The 8,601-nt window shown below is 37.5% G+C and overlaps 1 long non-coding RNA gene across 1 annotated transcript; it reads left to right on the top strand.

Annotated features, from left to right (window-relative positions):
* Positions 1 to 456: 456 nt before the first annotated feature.
* LOC149191403 (uncharacterized) lies at positions 457 to 4,025 on the top strand. The gene is made up of 3 exons (XR_016254820.1): positions 457 to 663; positions 773 to 3,662; positions 3,801 to 4,025. It is a non-coding gene; the product is annotated as an uncharacterized LOC149191403 (long non-coding RNA).
* Positions 4,026 to 8,601: the final 4,576 nt, after the last annotated feature.

The following is an 8,601-nucleotide window of genomic DNA, read 5'->3' as shown; positions in this document are numbered from 1 at the left end:
GTCCCTCCTATTTTTCTTATGATAAGGTTCTAATTCACTTAATCCAATATATATATAATTAAGGTTTATATTATATCATTTGTTGACACACCCTTCAATTCCTTGCCTACCTACATGTTCAATATGTGCTATTGTTTATGGTTTACAAATTAAGGGTTGATATATATGCTACCGCATGGTGATTCGAAATCAACCCTCGTCCAAATTAAATTTTACATTACATGTAAATCCAACACACCACATGGGACTCTTATCCTATTTAAGAGTTGTTTCATGCCACTTCAGAAGTGACACATGAATATAACACATGGACTTTTCCTTAATTACGTGTCTAGGTTTCATTTGATTACACCGCGGTCCCCCACGGCCTTCATGTCGCCCACTTGGTAATGTGAAAACTTTGAATCAACGGTTGCAATTTTATTTGATTTGATCAACAATATACATTATTTAGGGTTTGTTTTCGTCATAATGACCTCCCATCCAACAACACATTTGGTCATTATTTGTTTCAGTTTCAGACGAAGCATTGCTCTACTATGTAACCACTTCTCGAATCTGCTACTCATGGTTACTAACAAATAACTGCAATCTTGCCTTCTCTCCAAACCTCGTCCACTCTAATTGAGTTGATACGTGATGCAGATTTGAATGACTGAAATGGTATGTATTAGGGTTTGAGGTTATTTTGCAAATTTATACTTATTTTCTTCTGCAATATAAATGGATTTTGTTTAATACTTTTAACCAACTATTAATTTTGACCTTGCAGGTTTCATAAGGGGTATTTTCTAGGCGTTTTCTGAGACTATTCTCTGTCTCGGTCACTGGCAAAAGTAACGCTACACTATTTGGTTTCATGTTCTTGCTTAAACATGTTACAAATGTTGTTTCTCCTCGTCCCATTTTTCTTCAGGCGAGCTCTCATATATATATATATATATGACGCTTTGTGGTCAATTAAATGATAATGGCTTTAATTTAACCCTTATTTTCGTTTGTTTGTAGGTTCGTCGTAGGGCTATAATGTGACTTTTGACCTCTCTTCGAGAAAATTTGCTCTCGACAGAGGCTCGTTTTGATAAAGTTTCACTCTTTTCACTTAAATTTACACTCTCCCTTATAAGAGGATTGATAATAAATTTCTCATAATTATTGTTAATTCCAGGTCAATTTATAGGTTAGGATTTGAATGTTAAAACCCTAGACTGAATGCTATAATTTATTTTTTCCTTGGTTAAAAACCTGGCTTAATTATATTTCCATGGCCATTTATGGCCAGGAAATGTCGTTGCAGAACTTTCTTATACAAAGTTTATTTATCCCCAAGGGTTAAAAGCTTACATGAATACATTAGCTTTATTTACCCCTTTATAACCAGTTTTGACTAAGTTTTTGCTTTTCTATTCCAAATATGCATATGGGTACAATTTTTCCCAATATTCTATGGTTTCCTTTTTGACAGTATAATATTTTGTTGAGTTTCATCTCACATTTTACTCTGTCGAAATTCTCAGGTACATTATTCCATGGGGTATCAAGTGCTTTTCTCTCTTTCTCAATTCAGTATCTTTCAAGTGTCTTAACGGTTTGGCTTCCTCCGTTACAGGTTGAATGCATTCGTACTCCTTGGTCACTTCTTTTGTATACTTTATTTTCTCATCAGGGTACAATACTTCAAAGTTTTCACTCTGAATTTAAATATCACTAAGTTATTTGTAACTCTTTCCGTGATGATTATTACTCTTGTAGGAAACTATGCCCCGTTTGTAATTTTTGGAGAAGAACAAGGCTGAAAGCCTCGAGTCAATAGAATGTTCTACTTAGTTTATAATAAATGTCTCTTCTACCATTTTGGTTATTAACTTTTTCCTTATAACTCTAGACTATATGCCACGTTTTTGCTTACAATTTAAAAAGGAAATTATTACATAATCCTACTTTTCCTTTGTATCTGATATATCAGAATTTTGTCATTATACCCTCCAGTTATTTTCAGTACTTGCATTTTTTTAGAGTAATTCTGAAATAAATTGTTGTATAACAATTCCTCTCTATATCATTTGACTTGCAGAGGTTCGCTTCAACCCCTCTTTTGTTCACTTACTTTATTATATTAAAATTCTCCCGAGTTTATTTGCAAATAATTCTATTACTCTTTGGAGATTTGTTCAATAATTCTATTACTCTTTGGAGATTTGTTCAAGTACATTTAAATGTTCATTTCTTTTGTAATTAATCTTTTGTAATTAAAACATGTTAGGCCTAAAGCCATGACTCAAACTCTGTTCTATCTTGAAGTATTAGGCCGGTCTGGCCTCACTTTTAGATTATTTAGTTTTAAAGCTATAGTATTGTCTTATTTGAAATCTTCATACAAATAAACGATGCTACAACATATTCTATGAAATTTGTCTCAAACTTTCATTTAAACCTATAACCTATACATTCATGAATAAATGCCTTTTTCAAGGTTTAACCAAAAAGTATCTATACATTAGAAATAGTATACAATTCCTTCATATATTTGTTCTATAATCTACATTGTTCTAAGTTTACATGAACTACCTAAACAATTTCAATAAATATTACTCTACTTTTCTTATCTATAATCTACATGGTTCTATGTTTACATGAACTACCTAAACAATTTCAATAAATATAACTCTACTTTTCTTTTTCTTTCATTGTATGTTCAAAAAACTTACAAAGTGTAACAACAATATCGCTACTCTATTTTTTAACAATAAAACTCGTGAACAATTACTAAAAGTGTACGTTACTCAGTGTGCCTACTTGTCAATTTGTTCTAAAAAATAATACTGGAGTTGTTGGCATTATGATGAACGTGTTGTACTTGATGGCAATTCACTTGTAGCAGAACAAGAATATGGTAACGAGGTGAATCTACAAGACAAATCAGAGGTGACAAAATGATAGAACATAATAATGGTCAAAGGTATTGAGGTAGTGTGTGTTGTCCTTGATAAGAAGTGTCTTTGTCAATTTGTTTTAAAAAATAATACTGGAGTTGTTGGCATTATGATGAACATGTTGTACTTGATGGCAATCCACTTGTAGCAGAACAAGAATATGGTAACGAAGTGAATCTACAGGACAAATCAGAGGTGAAAGAATGATGGAACATAATAATGGTCAAAGGTATTGAGGTAGTGTGTGTTGTCCTTGATAAGATGTGTCCTTAATAACAACCTATTTGATGAATGGAATACTTGAGAAAGGTATAAACAAGACGAGATAGAATGCATGACAGTTGCGTTTACAGATATGACAAATTGCAGGGCTGTTCAGAGGAATCAGTTCAGAAGTGAGGTACGATGGAAAATCACATTATAACAGGTCTATTAAGAGGTAGCAGAGTAATGAAAAAGAAGAACATGATGATGGAACATAGGACTTCAGATCAGAATCAAGAAATTGAAGAAAATAATGTTTTCAGGTATATTAAGTTGTATATGCAGGTTCACTGTACAACAAACATTGTACACACGGGTTAACAGAACAAAAGGAGCGTATATGTATGCACACATTTTCACATAAGGAAAAATGCGTATGGGATGGAAAATCAAGGTTTTGGTCTGAGGTATTGACAAAGGATTTGAGTATATAAGAAGGAGAAGATCAAAAGGCTATGTGCACAGGTAATGAATATCTTATGAAGTGTTAGATCAAAAGAAAATATGCATGTTATGGGTTTCTGATGCTTTGCTTGATCTAGATTAAGTATGCACCTGAGTATTTGATGATGGATGAGATCTAATAATAGATTATTGATGCAGGAGCATCCGGACACGTCACTGAAAAAATTAAAAGAAGAAGACAAGTGGACGATCAAGAGGACAGCCAGGCCAACCACAACTGAATTCTGTTCAGGGAACTAAATTTAGTTAAAAAAATTAGTTATAACTGAATGTATGTATAAAGAACTGAACGATTCCTGAGTGAATCAAGAAGAGAAAAAACCGAAAATCCTGCGTGAGGGAGAGAACAAAAAATGTAGTTGCTTAGACGTTCTGGATTAAGGCTGAAATGCCTTAACATTGTAATCTGAATTTGTATATGATAAAAGTGTTTCTGTGTGAACTTGCGTCTTTATATGTTTTTGTTGTTTCTGGTTTTCTGTTCTCTTGAAAATGGAAAGGAAATTTCAATGCCGCAGAATAGGCATGTTGATGAGCACGATTTTGATTTTAGGTTTGAGTTAACGGCAGTGGCTATTGATTGAAATCCCGCCGTAGGTATATGGACGCGAGTCATGGGTCTCTCGCATGACTGCTGTTAAGAGCTGAGCTCTCTTGAATACAAACCACTACGTTTGCTTGGACGTTTTGGAAGATGAACGGGAAAGCGGATAAGTTTTAAATTACTTGCAGTCACGGAGGAAGAGGGCATGAGCTGCCTCCAAAACGCATTAAAGCTTGGTTATGTTCAAACTGCAAGTGATCCGAATGCCCTGGAAGAGACAGGGTAAAGAATGGGATTGAAGACCCCGGCGGACCATTCGTTCCATAGTGGCACGACAACGACCCTGGCCTATGACACCTCCCATAACTTGGAAATGAAGACGGGCTTCCTCAAGCCAGAACCGAAGAGGGCCGAACCGAAGAGGGGCTGCAATTTCAAATCAGCATCCTGTAATACTTGGTGGATACACGAAGACGCAGATCGAGTCCACGTGGTAGTCACGAGCGTGGGCGGAAGAAGAACGATGACAATGTCATCATGCGTTGTCGATGGGTCTGTTCCGAGATTGTCCTGGCATGGCCTTCCTTACTTGAATCTATTACAAGCGGTTGTGATTTTTAACTGTGGATTGTTTGCAGAAAACATCACTGTTGTAGGAGTGGGTGCCGGTAAACTTACGGTTGGAGTAGTTGCGCTGGGGGCAAGATGTTGAAGGAAGAGCGGCAGCAAGAATCCGCAGCTGAAGAATATAAATGACTCGTTAGCCAATAAGGGAAATTGAGGCTGTGAGGAGTTCCTGGAAGGCTTTGTGGGCCCATAACCCATAGGTCCCAGGATCGAGCTTGTGAAAATACTGAAAATGAAGATCACCCGGTCTTCGTTTTCATCAAGTGGTATAAGAGCGGGAAAGATTTCCTGCGGAGAGGAAGAAAGAAGGTACGAAGGAAACAAGAGGTACAATTTTTATTTTTTTTAATTTATTTTGTGAAGGTGAGGAGATTGCAACAAACCTAGAGCAGGAGTGCTCAATTGGTTCGAAGGAGAGAACCGCGGAGATGCCGAGAGGACTAAGCTCAGGAGCGAAGCTTGGTAGGGCATCTGGTAGCAGGGAGGACTTGCTATTGCAGAGGTTTGGTTGCAGCTCACAGCAGGCAGTTCCACTGACGAAGTGAAACCGTGGATAGAATTGCGAATTGTGAAAGAAATGCATATGACCAGGAGGTCATAATTTTGTACCTCGGGAGCATATGACCAGGAGGTCATAATTTTTGTACCTCGGGAGTCTGATGCAGGAGCATCCGGACACGTCACTGAAAAAATTAAAAGAAGAAGACAAGTGGACGATCAAGAGGACAGCCAGGCCAACCACAACTGAATTCTGTTCAGGGAACTAAATTTAGTTAAAAAAATTAGTTATAACTGAATGTATGTATAAAGAACTGAACGATTCCTGAGTGAATCAAGAAGAGAAAAAACCGAAAATCCTGCGCGAGGGAGAGAACAAAAAATGTAGTTGCCTAGACGTTCTGGATTAAGGCTGAAATGCCTTAACATTGTAATCTGAATTTGTATATGATAAAAGTGTTTCTGTGTGAACTTGCGTCTTTATATGTTTTTGTTGTTTCTGGTTTTCTGTTCTCTTGAAAATGGAAAGGAAATTTCAATGCCGTAGAATAGGCATGTTGATGAGCACGATTTTGATTTTAGGTTTGAGTTAACGGCAGTCGCTATTGATTGAAATCCCGTCGTAGGTATATGGACGCGAGTCATGGGTCTCTCGCATGACTGCTGTTAAGAGCCGAGCTCTCTTGAATACAAACCACTACGTTTGCCTGGACGTTTTGGAAGATGAATGGGAAAGCGGATAAGTTTTAAATTACTTGCAGTCACGGAGGAAGAGGGCATGAGCTGCCTCCAAAACGCATTAAAGCTTGGTTATGTTCAAACTGCAAGTGATCCGAATGCCCTGGAAGAGACAGGGTAAAGAATGGGATTGAAGACCCCGGCGGACCATTCGTTCCATAGTGGCACGGCAACGACCCTGGCCTATGACACCTCCCATAACTTGGAAATGAAGACGGGCTTCCTCAAGCCAGAACCGAAGAGGGCCGAACCGAAGAGGGGCTGCAATTTCAAATCAGCATCCTGTAATACTTGGTGGATACACGAAGACGCAGATCGAGTCCACGTGGTAGTCACGAGCGTGGGCGGAAGAAGAACGATGACAATGTCATCATGCATTGTCGATGGGTCTGTTCCGAGATTGTCCTGGCGTGGCCTTCCTTACTTGAATCTATTACAAGCGGTTGTGATTTTTAACTGTGGATTGTTTGCAGAAAACATCACTGTTGTAGGAGTGGGTGCCGGTAAACTTACGGTTGGAGTAATTGCGCTGGGGGCAAGATGTTGAAGGAAGAGCGGCAGCAAGAATCCGCAGCTGATCAGCAGCTGAAGAATATGAATGACTCGTTAGCCAATAAGGGAAATTGAGGCTGTGAGGAGTTCCTGGAAGGCTTTGTGGGCCCATAACCCACAGGTCCCAGGATCGAGCTTGTGAAAATACTGAAAATGAAGATCACCCGGTCTTCGTTTTCATCAATTATGATCATAACGACTTATCATTATGTGATCTAATAATGGATAGGCTATATCTGAATGCTAACAAATGTTTTATCCTTTATATGTCTTGATATGGGTATGTCTGAAGTCTGGAATGGCTATGAAGTTATAAGTAAGTAATTGCAGATATATACACTGGTTCGCCTTGGTGAAAGCGCGTATACATGCTGGTTCAACATTTCCATGCAGCGTATGCAAAAGAAAAGTTTGTTGTTTAGAGATGACTGATCTATCTGATCAGTGCTGTTTGTCAATGATGTCTTCATTAGAATGAAATTAAAATTGATTGTATAAGGAGATCGAGTCTTGTTGATTGATTGATTGAGTAAGAAGGGTGATCCTTGCTGCTATCTGTTTAGAACTTTGTAAATTGACAGTATATCTTCAGAATGTCATTGATTGGTACAATTTGTGGTTCAGAGGTTTTACGATTCAGTATCTTTAGAGGTATACGTAGGTTGGGCTAAAGGAAGTAGTGTATACACGCAGGTTGGCTTCATTGAAGAAGCGTATACATTCTGACACATGACTTTTGATGTTATAGTTGGTTCTAGTTGTTGATGCAGTGTTTTGGGTTCAGATCTGTGTACTGGCTATAATGATTAGTCTATTCTAGTTGATTGGTTGAATTTGATTAAGTTTGAATGAATGGTTGATTCAGTTGTGATTGTTTGATTCTGTATGTTAGAGGTTTCAGTGAATGATTGATTCAGTTTTGTCAGAGGTTCAGTGATTGTTTGATTCAGTATGTCAGAGGTTTCAGTGATTGATTGATTTAGTTATGGTTGATTTAGAGATTGATGATTGGGTTTCAGTTATATCAGAGATTGATGATTAAGTTTCAGTGATTGGTTGATGTAGATGTATTTGATGGATGTATTGCAGTGGTGATTGATTTTGAGCTTCAATGTTATTGATGGGTCCAGTGTGAAAATTTGATGAAACGTGGCCTTCATATTGTGTTATTGTGTACCAGGAGTATCCAGTATGAAAATTTATGAAACGTGGTTCTTGGAGGATACTGAGGGTTGGAATCTTTATTGAGGAAGTCGAAGCTTCCTGCCAGTAGTGGTTGGTGATTTGATTAGTGGGTTGGAGCTCTCTTTTAGTAGCAGTTGGAGAATGAGTGAAGGTTGGAGCCTTCTGTAGGTTGGCGCCTACGTACTAGTAAACATATTGACTAATACAAGAGCTAGGGGTTGTAGCTCCATTTTAGTAGAAGTTGGAGAATGAGAGAAGGTTGTAACCTTCTGTACGTGAGTGCCTACATACTGGTATGAGTTTGCATCAGTACAAGATTGTAAATAGATTTTTCTTTATATTAAAAGAAGACAGAGACAACACCAATAGGTGTTTTTTTCTTCCGCATGGGTTTCCACCTTAAATCTTGGTGTTCATGTGCAATGGTTTATTTTGTTATTACTGCACATGGTTACTGTTTAATGTTTAATAAAGTACTGATGCAATGATTAAATATCAACATATGATGAATTAACTGAATCATAAGTTCACTGGATATACACTGGTTGCCTTAAGAACAGTTGTGTGCACACGCTAGTTCCCTTCACTAAAGTAGCGTATATAAATATGATTATGGAAATGAAAAAGTTATTGATTTACAAATACTAATTCACCCCCCTCTCAGTATTATTCCCAACAATTGATATCAGATCAGGTCCTTTGGCAGAAGCTTGATCGTTTGAAGGAGATTCGTAGTAACAATGGGAAAGAAGCAAAATAAGAAAGAACCTCAAAAGAAGAAGACATCTCAAAGGA

The sequence above is a fragment of the Pinus tabuliformis genome, chromosome 2_2 (genome assembly GCF_031772625.1).
Source record: "Pinus tabuliformis cultivar Carrire ecotype Pingquan chromosome 2_2, CPIR1, whole genome shotgun sequence".
In the NCBI taxonomy this organism is placed as follows: Eukaryota; Viridiplantae; Streptophyta; class Pinopsida; order Pinales; family Pinaceae; genus Pinus; species Pinus tabuliformis.
This window is presented reverse-complemented; position numbering and strand designations above follow the sequence as displayed.